General features: G+C 45.2%; 1 protein-coding gene across 1 annotated transcript in view; it reads right to left on the reverse strand.

The window, feature by feature from the left end:
- CRACR2A (calcium release activated channel regulator 2A) overlaps positions 1-3367 on the reverse strand; it is a 62504-nt gene extending 59137 nt beyond the window's left edge. The window contains exon 1 of the mRNA XM_075413160.1: positions 3271-3367. The gene's annotated coding sequence lies outside the window, so the exon portion shown is untranslated. The remainder of the gene's footprint in view (positions 1-3270) is intronic.
- Between the last annotated feature and the right edge of the window lie 15306 nt (positions 3368-18673).

The following is an 18673-nucleotide window of genomic DNA, read 5'->3' on the forward strand; positions in this document are numbered from 1 at the left end:
AGCAGTATATGCTCCTTTCAATTGTCTTATCTTTCAGGTTTTCCTCATGACTCACTGCTAAATGGAGCTACTTCCAGCTGGTGAAATCTGGTTGACAAGAACATCTTTAAAGTATGCCATTTCACAAAAAAAACCCTTGAAATATTCCTCCTCCTCCAAAAGTCCTTGCTAAAAATGTAACTTCTGGAAAAAAAAAATCAAAACCTTTTATCTGCCTGAAAACCAACAAAAATTTGGCTTGAAATCTAAAATATACTCTGTCTAGTTTGTCAAGGAATGTCACATATTTAACCTAAATGAAAGGATTTTGAGATGCAATTAAATATTCTCTTCAAATAAAAATTCATTTTAAATGAAAATATATTAGTGGAAAATTTCAGTCTACTCTGCCACTGACCTTAGCAGACTCGAGGTAATGCTGATTGCACTAGAAGACCCAAGAGGCATGTTCCGAGTGTCTCCTTAGTTATTTGGCACTTGGCTGGCAGTTGGGTTTGCAAGAATTCTTGTTTTCAAAATTATCAGAATTTCTAAAACTATAAACCTGCTCTTGGAAACCACCTTCACCTGAGTCAGTGGGACAGTTTGTATGGGACAAGACCATGTGAGTGAGGCACGGAAATATTTGATTTTCTAGTCCACTGTTTTTCCATTGCAAGAAGTAATGATAAAAAACGATACAAGAAGTGTCATATTTTCCTATATGCAGTGCAAGATAACCTTTGTGCTATCTCTTCTGCATGGCTCACTTCCAAGGTCTGGGAAACACATATAAACAAATCCACTTATCTGTATTTGTTTAGTAGGCTTGGTGTACCTCATCCCATTTAGTTCCACAAAAAACTCTAGCAACACAATCCAAAAAGCATCATTACAGATTCTTAACTCGATTATAGTTCACCACTGCTTTCAAATAGAAATGCAACTTCCACATTCTCTGCCAGTCAACTGGTCAGGAAGTTGTTCTCGCAGCTGTGCAGGATTCTTGCCTTTATTTACGCTGCTCTCTAACAAATGGAAGTTCCCCAGCAAGACCCATCACCTTTCTTGGCACCCGCTCTGTGACACTAAGGGATGAGTCACATGAGGAAGAAGGCGTTATTGCATGATACTGCAGGTAGGGAGAATATCTTCTGGTGTGACTCTCTGGAGGTCACAGGCTCCCCAGTGGGGCACATCTCCTGGCCACAGCTCACCAGTGCGGTGACTTCCCACTGTGCAACAAGTATAGCTACTTCATCGTTTCCGTCTGGCAAAAACAAGGTACCAGAGCAAGGGGTAGTCTGGGGCACAACAGAACTAACACACGATACAGAGGCACAGCAGAAGGAGAGCATAAGAAGGAAGTCAAATTAGACTGAGACATGACACACGATAAATCTGATAGTGACTAATGAGACAGATTGGACAAGACTCCCAGTAAGCCATCCCATACCTCGCTTATCTGACCTTGTGGTGATTCAGCTTACTAAATGTGGGGAAGAACTACCCCAGAAAAGGGCAGTGGTGCCTAGAAATGCAGACAAATACTTGTCATCATTTTTTTGTGTGTGTTCTCTTAGGATAAAAAATAAATCAGATTTAGACGGAAAAGTCTAGGCCTGACCTGGTTAGATCTTTGTCTGGAGAGAGCTCTATAACTGAGTTTCAGTCAGTTTCTTGACCCAGGCATTGTGGTGCTCCTGCATGGATAAGTCATGGACAGTGGAATCAATTATGTTTTTACACCAGGCTTAACTTAAACTGATCAAATCTGCATTTTTAACAAGAGAAATAAAACCCTAAAGACGTGTTACTCCCCTCTTCTATGTAGAATTGTACATTCATTTATACTTACACTGCAAATTAGGAAATGATGGAATCTGGGCAGACCACTACATTCTTTACCCCTCCATATGGCCACCATTTACCCATCTACAAAATCATGACAGCGTATCACTTGTCAGCAAACAGAAACAGGAGGAAAGGAGAGAGGTACGTTAGAAGCGACACATGCTACAACAAATGCATCCTGTGGGCTGAAGAAACCACAAGAAAAGCTTGCAGAGTAACGCTCTTCAGTGCATTAATTTCTGCTGCTTTCTTTACGCTCCTTTTCTAGTCCATCACAAGATAGGAGGAAAAGCAGGGAGAGGTGTTTCACACAGACTCAAACACACCTCCTTCACTTCAGCAGCAGTGAACTTCAGTCTCCAAGAACTGGCAGACCAGGAGACTGCAAACCACTGTTGCCCTGTATCTCATTTGCTGCCTGATCCTTCCACAGGAATACATCTGCTCTTCACACTTCAAACACTGGCCTTTGATTTCTTTTCTTGATGCCAAGAAAGATGAGAATTTAGTATAGAGAAGACTGAGAATTTTCACTCTTTTGGCTGTAATGGTTACCTTCCGCGTCGCACAACAGGGAAGTCTCTGACGATAAATTTGGGGACCAGCTATCGGAGTCCTCAGGACATTCCACAGACAACCACAGACTTCTACCAGTGCATCAGATTAATTCATAAATGCCATCTACGAACAAAAGCAAAACCAACCTGGAAACTACTGTTGAAAACCACAAAGTTGCAACTAAGGAAACAGAAAAGTATGAAAATTAGTCAAAGGGTCCCAGAGGGATTTCACCACTCTCCCAGTTGTGACACTACCCAGGTTTCACTACGTGCAGCCACCATCTGTTCTGTTGGTATACGCGAATGAATCTATTACCCTGGTAGCATTAAGTTTCTTTTACAGCTGTCACAGCCATCGCCAGCGTTCAGTATCAAGGACAGAAACCTGTCAGGCACCACACGAGTGCCGCAGCAGCGTAAGACCAACCGCAGGGGAACGCAAGAGCCATTTTCGCAGCCCTGCCTTCGTCTCCGCCGGGCGCTCGGTGGGCCGGTGCCCACCCTGAGGGCAGCCGCCCCCCACAAACCCTTCCGCGCCCGGAGGCGGGGGCAGAAGGAGGCGGGGGCAGGAGCAGCCGGCCTGGCACCCCCCGCCCCGCTCCCTTCCAGCCCGGGAGCGAGTTCAGGGTTAGCGAAAGGCCCCGGGGCTGCCGGCGCGGTCCCGCTGCCCCGCCGAGCGTCACCGAGCTCCCTCCCCGCAGCCCCCGCCGCTGCCGGAGGCACCGGGGCCGGGCCGCGGCGGGAAGCGGCGCTGGCGGCGGGCGGGGAGCGGGGCTCCGCCGGGGAGGGCGAAGCGGCGGCCGCGGGTGCCCTCCCGCAGAGCGGCCCGGCCGAGCGCGGTCCCCGTCCTTCTCCCGCCTCCCCCGGCCGCACTCACCTCCCGGCGCGGTGCGAGGGCCGGTGCGGCTCTCCTCCGCCCGCCCCGGCGCCGGGGGGTAAGCACGACCGTAGAGAGGGCGAAACGGTTTTGTAAACTTGGGTTTGGAGCGCCGGTGGCATAACCGGGCGAGGCGGGCTGCGCCCCGGGGGCGGGACGGGGAGCCCGGCCGGCCCAGCCCCGCCGCCCCGGGAGGCGGCCGCGGCGCGGGGAGCCCGCTCGCAGCTCGCCGGCGGCCGGACCGGCTCGGCGGGTCGGGTCGGGATGAGAAGCGGCCGGGGCGCGGCCTCCCTCGGTCGGTGCTGCCGGCGGCCCGGCGGCTGCCCCGGGTTTGTGATCCCTGGGGAGCGGGCAGGGAAGCGCGGCCGCAGCCAGACCCGAGGGTGCGGGAAGCAGCTGGGGCCGGGCGTGCCTCCCGGGGTCGGGCTGCCCCCGGCCCAGCCGCGCACCCGCGGGAGGCGACCCCGGGAGGCAGAGCTGACCCCGCGTCTGATGTGGAGGTTGCGCTCGGCCTAAGGCGTGTTGTGAAAAACGTGTAAATGTCCGCGCCGGGGACTGGGTTCTCTGAGTAGTTCCCCAGGAAGAGAACAAAAAACACCTCCATGTCACCACTGTACGGTCTCCCAGCCGCAGAAGAGCTCGCAGGGCATGGTGCCTGAAGAAGGCTTCGTCTGCAGCCTGGAAGGAGGCTGTAGTCAGGCAGGTGCTGGGCTCTTCTCCCAGGTAACCAGCGCTAGGACGAGAGGCAACAGCCTCAAGTTGCATCAGGGGAGGTTTAGGCTGCATATTAGGAAAAATTTCTTTAGTGAAAGAGTGGTCAGACACTGGAACAGGCTGCCCAGGGAAGTGGTGGAGTCCCCATCCCTGGAGGTGTTCAAAAAACGTGTAGGTGTGGCACTTCGGGATATGGTTCAGTAGGAATGGTGGTGTTGGGCGGATGGTTGAACTTGATCTTGGAGGTCTTTTCCAAACTATGATTCTATGATTCTGGGCCAGTAGCAGACACCTACTGTCACAGAATCATAGAGCGCTTTGGGTTGGAAGGGACCTTTAGAGGTCATCTAACCCAGCCCCCTCACAGTGAGCAGGGATATCTCCAACTAGACCAGGTTGCTCAGAGCTCCATCCAACCTGGCCTTGAACGTTTCCAGGGACGGGGCATCCACCACCTCTCTGGGCAATAAGTACTATGCCATCAGCTGCACCGGTCTGTTCTGTGGTCCTCACCTGCACTCTCCATGGGTTTGTCAGCTGTCCCAAGGTAAAGCTCCACGCAGCCAAGGCACTCCTTTTCGCAGCGCATGAGTCCTCCTACTTGCCTTCCCACCCCATCTTTCCAGAACAGCCCGCAGCCCTTCAGGCTTATCTCCTTAAAGCGAGCTATCATACCGGAGCCCAATGGTAAACAGCAATTCTTGCGTCTGTAAGGGGAATGCGAGGTGGTTTGCAGAATACAGGCACATGTGCCTGATATACCTACTTACAAAGCACTACAAGTAATAGTTTAAAACAGTTATTAAATGCTGAGTTGATGATTAGGTGACTGAGCTTAATTAGGATAGCTTTTGCAAAGAGAAATTTTACTTCACTGATTATTACGATTCCTTGGCTATAGGCCTGTACAAGTTTCCACAAGGCAAGCTTGAACGTGGATTTACAGTACATTAAAGTGCTACTTGACAGTTCCTGCTCACATCCACGCTAATTCATAAAGTAAATATTTGAAACTTGCTTACCATGGCAGCTGCTTTATATGTACTGTGGGCTAAGATAGGCACACAGGTAGTTACCGTGAAATTATCAGCATGTGGAATAGCTATAATACTCTGCACATGCTGACTTGACTAACTTCTTTATTTAACTTTTTGCTGTGTTAGTAAGATAGCGGGTAAAAGATGGAATTACATTTCTTTTGAAGGTGTGGACAATGTTTCTTACCATATTCTTTCAGAGAAATGAAGGCACACTGTCAGCCATCAGGTACTAGACAGAATTCAGAAGCTTGTGGAGAAACTGAAGACAGCATATAGATAGTTAACTTCTTCCCATGTTGAAAAGGGCTCCTCAACATTCCATACTAAAACAATTCTGGGAAGACGGGATGAGAAACAACATAGAAATATTTCCAAGAAACATCCTGAATTCAGGATTATATAAGACTGAGGAAAATTCCAGAAAAGCAAAGAGAATTTGTCACATGCATGGGGAAAAAAAGCTTGCTGAAGTAGCATTTGCAAACTTAGTAGTAACATGAATACATTAAGGCCCCAGAGAATGTATCTTAAAACTGGGCACTGGTTAGGCACCTTGTTGCAACAAATCATTCCATTTTCTTCCTTACCATTTACTGTGATGCAGTTTAGACTTTCTATAAGAAAGTTTTGGGGCCTACTGAATGATAGAAGAACTTGTTACTGAGGTTGTCTAGGTCTTGTCTAGTCAGCTGACGCTGTATTTACATACATCTGTGAATACTATGGAGTAGAGCCTTACAGAGCCAGCTAGAAATGGGCTATTACTCTCTGTTTTCCTTCTCTCTCATAGCAAAAAGTTACGGATTCTAGCTCCTCATTAGGAAGAACAAACAGTGGAGCAAGAAGCAAGACATACAACAGCACAGGACCACTGCTATATTGCAGTACCCATTCAGACACATGTCAACTAGAAAATAGGGCTTAGCAGAAACTATTCTAATTCACAATTTCAATTATTTAGCCTGGTATTGTTTGAAAATTTGGGTTAAATCTGCAGTTTGAATTTAACTGTCTTGTCTAGGGCTCCCAAACAAAGAAATCTTCACTTTTACTTCTTGTGAATAGTAGTCTTGGGAGCTGCTGGATTTAATCACATCAGCCAAAAGAAGAAACTGAGTATTTATTATTTCCAACTAATTGAGTGAGTGTCCTGACTCAGTAAGTGAGTGTCACCTGACAGGCGAAACCTGCACCATGACACCTATCCTTTTCATGTCCTCTGCTTTAAAATAAATCTTTTTTTTTTCTTTTTTTTCATATCTTTTTAGCAAAACTGGGAAGAATACTGGACTTGGATCAAAGTATTCGCAGACTGGAAGAGTAGCAAGAATAAGGAGCAACTACCCGTGTCTTTCAGAGGACTATCAACCCCTCGCTGCAGTCATCAAACCCCTGAAGACCCACACAAGGAATGGACTACTTTGACATATAGCTATAGGGTAAATTTATCACATTGGAATTTGGTGGGATTGGAACGTCGGATTCATGTATACTACCGTGGAAATTCAGCCCCTGGGGCCTTGAAGAAACCTTTCAGGTTCTTTCAACATTGCACTCACGTACTGCTGTGATTTCTTTCAGCAGTTTCTGATCATATACCTTCCTATGTGCTCAGTTCCCTAGCTGATGAGGGCAGAGACAAAGACCCTGACACAAGCTTGTTCTTTGTGAAAAGCCGGCATCAATTCCATTTCTGTATCTCCCTCCTGGAGTAAGCGGAGTGAAAAGCAGTAAACTCATATACTGTGATGTCAGAGACTTTGACGCTAACTGCAAAGAGAAAAAAGAGCCCAAGAATACAGATGCATCTGCACGAATCTGCTTCTTAGCACAGGCTTAAATTACAGCAGTAAAGAGAATACTTAACAAATTCCACCCTTTTATACGGGTCCAAAGTTGTCCTCTATGAAGTCTAGGTACAAACTCACTTGATTTTCTTCAAGGACTAAAACCAAGAGATTTTGAAAAATAGCAGGGTGCAAAACATATTGTTGAGAGCTAGAATCCTTCTGACTGCTGTGTTTAATGTAAATGAGTTAGAAACTGGATGACAGTCTCTACCACTGGGTTATACAAATGCCAGAACTACCAACAGAAGCAGGTGGTAGGCAGAAGATAGCTTGCAGCTCAAAAGTCAGGAAATGCCAAGTGCAATATAAAAATAAAAACCCCACCCTTTAAATAAAATGGGCTGTATTTCACAGTTTATTTATGGTGATGCGTGTTTATTTCGGGCAGGAGAGCCATCATACTGTTGGGATAGAAGGGGTCATTTTCTTCTACATTTAGGCTGTTAATAACAGGCCTATTTTTGGCTTTCCACACCAATGCAGCTTTTAATTGCCCATGAAATTGCATCACCCTGAGGGAACTTCATAGTGACATTCAAAATCATGTTTTCCTTTTTTTATGCTCAGGGGTAAGAGGAAAATGACAGAAACTGGAGTCATAAACATGGTGCAGGAAATTTGCTGATAAAATAGAAATTGTATTAACTGGCAGCTAGGAAACTGGAGGTCTTCCAGCTTGACCTGCTCTAGAATCATCTCACTTGCCATACGAAAGGAAATATGTGTTTGTCTTCATGCTTATGTCACCTGCAACAGTATAATTTTGATCGTGCTACATTGCAAAAAAAAAAAAAAAGGTAAGATTTGTCTAAAAATCAAACTTTAATCATGGAATTAATCTGGCTATCCTCTATTCCAACCCTTTGCTCTGCCCCTGGCAGAGTCAGCTGGAGCAGGCTGCCCAGGGCTGTGTACAATTGAATTTTTAAAATCTTGAAAAATGGAGACTCCACAACCTCTCTGGGCAATCTGTTCTAGTGTTTGACCATGCAAACAGTAAAAAACATTTTTTTTCTTATGCTTAGGTGGAATTTCCTGTATTTCAGTTTGTGTCCGTTGCCTCTTGTTCTTTACCTTGGCAGTACTGAAGAGAGTCTAGCTTTGTCTTCTTTATTCCCCAGTTTTGTACATGGATAAAATCACCCCCGAGCCTTCTCTTCTTGAGGCTAAACGGTCCCAGCTCTCTCAGTCTCTCCTCAGGTATTTCAATCCCTTAATCATTTTAGTGGCTGTTTGCTGGATTCACTCCAGTACGTCCATGTCTTGTACTGGGAAGCCCAGAACTGCACACAACACTCCAGATGTGGTCTGAGTGCTGAGTAGAGGGGAAGGATCACCTTCCTCAAACCTGCCAGAAACACTCCTCCTCTTTGTGAGTCACCTTGCAATGACACTGGCCAGCTCCCTGTCTTCTCAGGGATGTATCCCATCAGGTTCCATAGACTTAGAATCATAGAATATCTCAAGTTGGAAGGGACCCATAGCGATCATTAAGTCCAACTCCCCACTCCTAAACCATATGACTAAAAGCATCGTCCAGACACTCCTTGAGCTCGGACAGGCTCAGTGCCAAGACCAGTTCCTGGGGCGCCTGTTCCAGTGGCTGACCACCCTCTCAGTGAGGAACCTTTTCCTAATGTTCATGCTGAACCTGCCCTGATGCAGCTTCACTCCATTTCCTTGTGTTCTGTCACTGGTCCCCAGACAGAGGAGATCAGCACCTCCCCCTCCGCTGCCCACCTGGACAAAGCTGTAGACTGCGAGGAGGTCCCCCCTCAGCCTTCTCCTCTCCAAGCTGAACAAGCCAAGTGACCTCAGCCACTCCTCATAAGTCTTGCTCGAGGCCTTTCACGGTCTTGGTTGCTATCCTCCAGACACACTCTTAACAATTTGATGTCCTTCATGTATTGAGGCACCCAAAACTGCACATGGTAATCGAGGTGGGGCCACACCATTGCAATGCAGAGTGGGACAATCACCTCCCTCGACTGGCTAGCTATGCTGTGGTTGATGCACTCCAGGACACAGTTGACTCACAGATGCCAGGGCACACTGTTGACTCATACTCAACTTGCCATCAACGCAGAGCCCCAGATCTCTTTCTACAGGGCTGCTCTCCAGCCTCTCATCCCCCAATTTGTGTGTGTAACCAGGACTATCCTGTCCCTGGTGGAGAACCTGGTGCTTGTTCTTGTTCTGTTTCATGTGGTTGGTGATTGTCCAGCTTGAGTCTATCCAGTTCTCTGTGTAAGGCCTCTCTACCCTTGAGGGAGCCCACAGCTTCTCCTAGTTTAGTATCATCAGCAAGCTCATCACTCTCCAGTCACAGTCTTTCAGCCCTGGGCTCCAGAGGGCCCAGTGCCCATCACTGGTGTTGAAGACAGGGGCAAAGAAGGCACTAAATGTCTCCGCTTTGTCTACGTCCCTATTTGTGAGGTGACTGACCTCGTCAAGCAACAGACCAATGTCATCTCCGATTCTTCTTTTGCTATTAACATATTTAAAAAAGCCTTTTTTGTTGTCCTTCACGGTGCTGGCCAGCTTGAACTCTAATTGAGCTTTGGCCACATGAATTTTCTCCCTACAGTGGCACTCCACATCTCTGTAGTGCTACCGTGTCACCCGTCCTTGCTTCCAGTGTGCATATAGTTTCCTTTTCCACCTGAATCCTAGAAGGATATCCCTGCTCAGCCAAGCCGGCCTCGACTTCTCACACTTTAGAATTGCGCTCTGAAGAGATGGCTTTTGACCAGGATTCATGAAGCCCAATACCTTCCAAAGCAGATTCCCAGGGGATCTTACTAACTAGCTCCTTCAGCTCTCCCCATATCTAGGGCCAAAGTTTTGCTGGCAGTTTTTCTCCTATCACCAACGATTTGAAACTCAACTACTTCGTGGTCACTGTGACCAAGACAGCCACCACTTCACCCACGAGACCCCCACTGTTGACAAACAACAGATCTAGGAGGGCACCTTTCCTAGTCATCTCCCTTAGTACCTGCACCAAGAAGTGATCTTCAGTGTGCTTCAGGAATTTCCTGGACCTATTTATGTCCTCTGTATGATATTCCCAGTTGTCATCGGGGAAGTTTAAGTCACGCATGAAGACAAGGGCAGTTGAGCTAGGGCTATCCCTTCAGTGTCCTGGCTGGGTGGTCAATAGCAGACTCCCGCAACAACATCTGCTTTACCTGCTTTCTCCTTCATCCTTACCCAGAGTCTCAACTGTGTCATCGCCAACTGCAAGCACCACACGACCCAACCCTCCCTTACACACAATGCCACCGCCCAGCCTCACCTGCCCTGCCTGTCCCTCCTGCAGAGCCGACAACCGTCCGTCACAGCACCCCAGCCACAGGACCCCGCGCCAGCCACCTGATCCGACTCTACGCTGGGAGACTCTTCACTGTGCCAGACTTTGCCCCTTGTCTCAGGGCCCGGGGAATCCCGACGGCAGACCTTCCCCCTGAGGCGTTGAGTGTCTCAGCCTTTTCCCTGCCCCTTGTCGTCAGGTCCCCTGTCCCGTTCAGCAACAGGCCCAGTGCTTCCCTAATTGTTTCAGGTTTGTTTTGGTGTTTGGTTTTTTTGATTCGTTACTGATACACCTGTGTAAAACCTTTTTGTTGCCCTTCAAATCCCTCACCACACTCAACTCAGCGTCAGTTTTGGCCTTCCTAACCCTGTGTGTGCTCGCTCAAGACAGCGTTGCTGTATTCCTCCTCGCAGGTCACCTCTCCGTGCTGCCACCTCTTGTGTGCTTCCTTCTCATGTCTGAGTTCAGTCAGAAGCTCCTTCTCCACCCATGCTGGCATCTTGCCACTTTTGCTTGACTTTCTGGATGCTGGGATTGACCATTCTTCAGCAGAATGTATAATAAATTTTAAAAATTAACAAGAAAAGTATTTCCTTCCATATAACCTGCATTACACATTTTTTTAAACCACAGGTAGCCCAGCACTGGCACATGATTAATTAGAGCTATTGTATAAATTGGCACTTCTTCCCGTAAGGCAACATCAGCTCAATAATAAAGCATGAGTTAACAGGTGTATTTGTGCAAGTCAAGAGTTTACAAAGCAAGAAGACTTAAGATCTACATTGCTTATTTGCCCTGTCCCTCAGGAAATAGTATCCATTCTTCCCAGTTGCAGCTCAGCACTTTCTACTTTGTGTGGCTTTAAAGGAAACCAAATTAGCGATCTAATCTACAGTGACCTATTTCTTCCCCCTTGATACCGAAAGTACAGTCTTTGTGCATGCTCATGTCTATCACGCTCTTCCAATCCCTCTCCCTCGGGGCTAAGCAAACCCATTTCTGAAATATTAAAAACCACAACAATTCCCAAGGGAACAGTCAAATCAGTTCTTCATGTTGATTTTTTTCCTATCACATTTTACAGACTCGTCCTATTTCTCAAACTGAAAAGGATTAGCATTTAATTTTTATTTTGAAAGAAAAACGCTGTGTTGGAAAGTTTCACTGCGAGGATGTGCACCCAGCTGTAGAGTAGATGGACTTCTCCTCTCAGTCTCTGCTGTGATACAGTTCTACTTTTACTCAGTATTCCACAGTTTGCTGAACCATAAACCAGTCTTAAAAACACACTGCCATTAAAAATCTTGATCTACTCTCCTAAGGGAAAGGTATCCTGGATCAAATCCAGCATTCATTATATACTGCCTTACAGTTCCCCCTGCAGTTATGCTGAGGGGGTAAACTGTGTATTTTTGTCCACAACCTGGCAATCTGTGATGAAGTGCCACACAGATTCCAGCCGAGAAGCAGCAGAAGTGCGCCGATAGCTGAAAGCTCTGTTAGTCACACCTCTTCCACTCCGAGCTTTTCAGTTTAAATGAACAGTTATTATAAAGAGAACTATATTGTCTTCTCTAATGCAATTCTTATACATAGAGTGTTGAATACTGGGCAGGGAAGGATTTTGTGCATCAAAGGAAAACTTTTAGAAAGTCACCACCTTATGAGCATGCTTGATGATAGAAACCTGTTTTTTTCCAAAGAGACAGAGAAAGTTCATATTGTGAAATTGGAAATCAGTCGTATTTACCACCATAGCAGCTAAAGGCCAAGAAAAATGGAGATCTATTGCAACAGAAGACAGTTCCTGTTCAGAAATCAGTTGCTTCATAGAGCCGAAAGATTCAGAGCAGTAACACAGCTTCCTCCGATTCAGTAACACAGAACATTTTTCCTCCTTTCACCATACTAGAGTGATCAGTTAAGTACAGTAAAATTGATATCACACACTTGTCGTGGGAGAGATGCAAAGACAAGATGTATGCAGTGTCACTGGTGTGGGGATATTCCAGGAATTCCATGTTGGCCCCACAAGAAGCCAGTTATGCTTACAGCAGACAGCAATACTTCGCTATCCCCATGCTCCTTACAACAGTGCTTAGAAAAGGTGCTGTAGCTACAGCTCTCATTTCTGACAGTTCTGTAGCATTTATGTACCGCTTCTGTAAGTCTGCCCTCATCACAAAGTGCCAAAAGATGAAAATCTGACTACAGGTCAGGTGACTCTCCATCCAGTACTCTGTCCCACTGGGCATATGTGAGGTTGCTGAACATTCAGGCAGATCACTATCACGAGTTTTAAAAATTTTAAAGGACAAATTTAAAGCAGTATTATTTTTATGTTCTCTCCCCTTCTTTCTTCTACTCCCCAGCCCCAGTATACATGCACACACATGCAGTATTTCACTCATCTCTACTCCTTGTCTTATCCCATTGCTTTGGGTCAGCTTTCTTATACTAAAAAAAAAAAAAAGTAAAAAACATTTTAAAAATCCAGTCTGGAGCTGCTATTTAAGTCACTCTCGTATACATCCAGTAATTGGCTGACAATGTTTTGTCAGGGATACAGTATTGTCAACAGTTGTATTAACACAAAATATATAATGAAAGTATTTGTGTCAGTCGGCCCTTTTATAGAAAAAAGTCTTTTAAACATAATCCCATTGGTTAATACATAGAAAATAGCACAATGTAGCCAATATCCAATCATCCTTTGAAAGCCTAATTTGCACCAGCTCTTTTCAGTTGGGAAATACACTTCATTAGTATATTACAAGGGGCATCTGGGGGTGCTAGTCAAGCTCAGCTGCAAGCTGTTGTAAACGTAAAAGGGATGAAATGGGAAGCCAGGCACAGAAAGGTGAAGAATTAGGTTGAAGGACAAGCTTGTTTTATAACTACTGCTCCAACTCCTATGCTTAAGCCCTATACAAGGCTATTGTAGCTAATGTGGTCTTTCTCTGTGTATGTTTTAGGTAATTAGATGATCCTTCTCTTAAGGACTCCTTCCTTAAATTAAAAAACCCTCCTGTGACTACAACAGTATTCGTGTACTCACAGATGAATACAGCTGTTGCCCTTCAAGTCTTCTCTGCCTGCTTTAGCTTGACAGCTTTCTGACAAAGTTTGAGGTGGCAAATTTTCGTTACAGCTGACATTAGTTTATGCACAATGCACAATAACTTGGTGCTGCTTCCAAAGACACAGGTCTGTCATTCCTGTTACATTTTTTCCTGACATTTTTCTCCCATTTTCCTTTGTGTCTTGTCAACGGTAGATAGCTAGGCTGGAGCCATATGTTATTTATGCGGTAGGGTTATAGACCAGAAAAGAAAACTGAATGGCACTGTAACTAAGCCGAACCATCTTTCCCACCCCAAATTAGTTTTTAACAAAGATCCAGATCTTTGGTCTGGTTGACTTTATGACAACATGAATGCAAGCAGAGCATGGGAGCAGAAGCAGGCAGGTGGGCAGGCTAAGGTGTTGTGTTGCCTTGTATCATTCATGAAACCAGGACTTGAGTCAGATACTTGCCCCCGGTTATTGGTTTACATATCACGTAGTCAAAGGGAAGAAAACCCTGTCAGTGGAGAACCTGAGTAAAGAGAAGAAACATAGAAGATTGTTCCTTTTGCTGTCAATATGATTTCATTCCCTTGAAGTAAAATTGGGCATTTACTGGCTAGCAGACTGAAAACGGAAACTGATCTAACTGTGCTGGGTTTCAGATAGGAAACATCGTGTCATTTCCCCTGTCTGCTTTCCTGATAGGCACACTCTCAGCACACGGACCAAGCAGCTTCCCCAAACGCCGATACATTTATCCTTTCTTATTCTTCTTTCATCCCTCTGACTGCAAAATATGTTTTTCTACAAAGGAACATACTGAAACCAAGAAACCTCAAAGACATTCTAAGGCAACAGGCAGGCAAAATATAAACACAGAAATTAATGACATATCTAGTTAATGAAGTCAACAGCTGAGAAGAGCATAGCTTAAGACTGTTGTTTCTAGCAGTGGAGTCACAATCTCTTTTGCAAAAGACTCCAAAAATAGTAGCTGTAAATTAATCTTTAAATGTGTGCAAAGAAGTGTGTGAACAGCCAGGACCAGCTGGTTTGCCATCCTTAACACGACAGATGTATCAAGCTCATAACAGCTCAAAGCACACAAAGAAGAAAAACTCATTTTATGGTATTTCATGGAACTGATTAATATCTGAATGGGCAGAGTTTATTTTCTTTAGGCTTTTCCCATACTGTACGCCCTCTATTCATTACACTGCAATTTTTTTCTTGCTTATTGAACTATACACCAAACACTCTACTTCCGTACATTCAAGTGGGCCCTTTAAAATTAAAAGATTCACTCAAAAGAACTTGCAAGCTTCCAGTCTTTGTGCTCAGCTTGGCTGTCTCTTGTCCAGGCATCAAGGTGAAAACTCAGTGCAAATGATCCTACCACATGCACTCATTACCAGAGGAATGAAATGTGACCTCTCCAACTAAATCTCCAAGTTGAGATAAACATGGGACCAGAACTGCAGGACATGTTATGTGGCACAATTATTTGTAAAGGTATGTGGAAGGAGAGTGGTGCTCCTTTAAGGGTATCTGGTCGAGGGCCTTTTCCAATGCAACAGGGACAGTAAGAAAAGGAGGAAGCCACGAGCAAGAACATACAGGGACACAAACCTGACGGACATGACACGGGAGGCAGCGATAAGAACCAAACCTGGTCAGTCACATCAATTGATAAGGGCATGTGAGAGTGCAAGGAAGTTTATTCCAGCGAGATTCTCTGACTGGGGACCTGTCAGTTGGGAAAGTAACGGGAAAAGGAGGCATTCAGAAACAACATACACAGAGACACAGACCTGACAAAGGAGGCAATGGCAAGAAACGAACCTCAGCACTCACACTGACTGATGGGCTATCGAGAAACCACAGGTGCCACTTCCAGGAAGATCAGCCTGGACTTTGCAACTGGCAGTGTTCCACAGCAGGGGACCCCGGACTGCGAGGGGTGCAGGAACCCACAGAGCTGTACAGACCCCTGGGGCGGGGGATGAGAAAGGAAAGCAGGGGGGAACAACAGTGGGTAGACAGAAAGGGGTGTAAGAGGGCCCGGTCGGCTGTGAAACGGGGCTCATCAGCATGCGTGTCTGGCTGAGCACTGTGCCTGATCCCTGCAGCCCGTCCTAGCTGCTTGTATCTTCTTCTATCTTTTCTTAGAGCATCTCTGTGTGTATGCTCACTCCCTGTCCCCTGTGAACATGTGCTGCAGCGAGGCGGTGCTGCAGAGGGGGAGAGTCTGTGTCCTCCCCAGTTCTGGTGTGCCTGGGCTGCACGTGCGTATCCACCAACAAACTTTAAGCTGGACTAGTGGGGGACGAGGGGAGCCTGGGCTCCAGGCCAGGGTCCTCCAGTCAATTTGCTATGCAACTCGTGGTGTTTACAAAAAAAACTCTGACCTCTAGTGTGGCTTGCTGATATAGGCTTTTCTGCTCTCTAAGTGCCAGAAATCAAGTCAGTGAATTCATCAGCAGTGTGAGGGGATTCTGTCTGTTAAACAAAAAAACAAACCAAAAAAATACAGCTAAGCAACCACACTCTTATTTTGGCTGCTCAGAGATTATGCCTCTAAACTCTCTCACCTAACTCTGCAGGGCTGTGTCAGTGGAGAAAAGCAAGTAAAGCACAGGAGAAGCAAACACATTACGAAGTATTCCATCTGTCAGTCCCCATACTTTCTTGGTGACTTGTGAAGAGTAGGTGGCTATACTGGAGCAGACCTATGCTGTTCTGGGAGCCTACTGTTTTGGACAGCACCTAATAACAATCACAGTGACAACACTGACGCACATACAGGTCAAAGGAATTTTGAGACTGCCATGTGCTCACCAGACGTACAGTCCCTACAGGCCACAGAGAAGCACACCAATTACTGATGAGTCTTCTCCCCGAAAGTGATCTCCAACTATGCAGAGTGCACAAACTCACTTCCCTTCCTGCTATGATCTTGTGTGCTGATAATAGTTTAAAAAGAATTAAAGTTGTCCTTAAACCACCAGCTGAACTGGCATCCAGTGTACTCCTTAAATTTAAGTTACTAACTCCAGCTGCTACATTATGTATCTCACATCTGTAAGGGTACTGGGACATCTATTAAAAAATAAAGCTATATCCTTTTGTTTCTGCAGACTTTAACTTAAAAACAAAAGTTTGTACAAACTGCCCCTGTAAATGAACTGGAATGAAGACACTCTCCCCAGCTGCTTTGGATGAAATGAGATCTGTTCAGCAATAACTGAGTACGCGCCCATTCTAAAAAGCAAAGGTAGCACAGGAGGCCAGTATGATATGGAAACAAGATGAGCTCATACTGAAGTGCTGTGCCCGTGTGAAAACATTCTGCCACAAGAATAATGAACTAAGAAAGCTTTACCTCAGATCAAGACACGTAAGAGAATGACATGCTCTCTTGCGCAGGCGTAAAAAGAACATGGAGCGTAAAGTTTCACTACATGAAATAGGAACAGCAAATAGCAGGTTTCCTTCCCCAGAATCAGACCAAATCTGTTTTCATTTCTTTGAAAACTGTGAATATAACAAATGTAACATGTAGGGGATGTTATCACTTCAGGTGGTCAGAATCATTGCACAACCAAAACAAGTCTTGGTTCTTTGTGAAGAATTGGGACGGTTGCAAGATAAGGGACTCCTGAATAATCCCTGTAGGCAGCTGGGCCTTGGGAGAACAGATACACAAACTACAGAGATAAGGAGGCTGCAGGATAATCTGAAGACCCCGCCAATCACTGAGAGACGCCAAACAAACATGCGCGACGGACATTACCATACACTAATGAGTTCTCGGTAAAACTATGATAAGCATTTCCTGCAAATGTAATGAATGTGTACGTTAACATAGCATAAATACCTAGTAAGTGTGTCCTTTCGGTGCACACGTTTGGAGGAGAGATCCCCCGTGTGCCCAGCGCCGTAATAAGGAATCCCCGCTTAATAGTCTGCCGACTATTGAGTCTTCAGTTCCGGCTTTTCACGGCATCATCTTTAACACCCCGTAATCGAAGAAATTATTTTCCTCCCTCACGGTTCCTTTTATTAAGTCAAATCATTTCTTGTATTGGCTGCTTGTAGAGTTCTGGACTTCGCCTGCAATAATAAACTCTGTCTTGCCAGCAAAAGGATGGCTACTTTACAGATACCTTCAGTATCAAGACTCAGCACAAAAATGGACACCAGTAAGCAGAACAGTACATTAAAACAAGAGCTGAAACTACAATTGCACAGTGATTTGGCAAGATGAAGATTCGTCAGAAATTGAAATTCTTCAATTTAAGTGAGTTAAGTAGTAAACAAGACACCACCACACAAACAACTGGAAAAGTCACTGAGATCAGTCTTGATTATGTCATTTTGTGTCCATGAGACACTAAAAAATAAACTGCAGTTTTCTTAACTAAAAAGGTCAGTTCAGACCTCAGAAGAAATAAAAGAGCAAATCAAAGGAACAACAGCACATGTATTTGTTAGTTTCAAAAAAATATATGTTCTGTGGAATACTGTATGAGAATAAAAAGGAGTCAGTCATACACAAATTCCCTGCATGATTTGCTATTAAATATTTTATACAACGCAGGAAACAGTGTGCCTTTTCCACAGCTAGCACAGGAGTGAATCAAACACAAATCATGCCTATAACAGTAGAACCCAGAGTTCCCAACCGGGACCGGAGGTCGTATTTCCTGTTGCACTAAAATAAAGGAAATGCATCTTAGCCCTAAATGGTTTAGGAACAGAAGCAGAAGGAAAAGCTGTCATGAAATTATCACACAGACACCCAACTTGTGCAAGATCCACTGACAGGCAAAGATAACAGCATTAAGGAGAAGGAAGAGATGTTTGTGTCCTCGGTTACAATGCGAGATAAGGAGTCATATTCTGCTTCCAGTTCCATAGGTTTAGTATGATTTTGAGTGGACTTGGTCCTGCCAGCTGCAGTGCCTTTTAAATACAATACATTTCAAACATAGCCTTTGATTCAAAAAGTCCATTAACCATTCCATGACAGACCAGTACAGATCACTCTACATCTGCCATGATTCTATACTATTTCTACAGGGATTTGTTACTGGTCATAGCCAAAGCAGCCCGGAAAGGCTTCCACTTAGATCTTGTCCCTTAGTGCTCCTTAGGTCCTTTAACAAAGAAAAACATTAGGGGGACAATTTCGCAGCAAATTGCTTAACTTTGCAGTGCATTTCACTGTAACAGCCCCTTCTTCAGGCTCTTCGTGTATTTAGGTACTCAGGTTTGTTCTTTACACAGATACTGTCTCTTTTGCTCTTTCTACAGGTGACAAATATACCTTCACTTTACAACTACATCAGTTATTAAAACCTGATCTACACAACTTACTGAAAGCTTTCTATGAAAATGTTCAAAAATTAAAG

The sequence above is a fragment of the Opisthocomus hoazin genome, chromosome 1 (genome assembly GCF_030867145.1).
Source record: "Opisthocomus hoazin isolate bOpiHoa1 chromosome 1, bOpiHoa1.hap1, whole genome shotgun sequence".
Lineage (NCBI taxonomy): Eukaryota > Metazoa > Chordata > Aves > Opisthocomiformes > Opisthocomidae > Opisthocomus > Opisthocomus hoazin.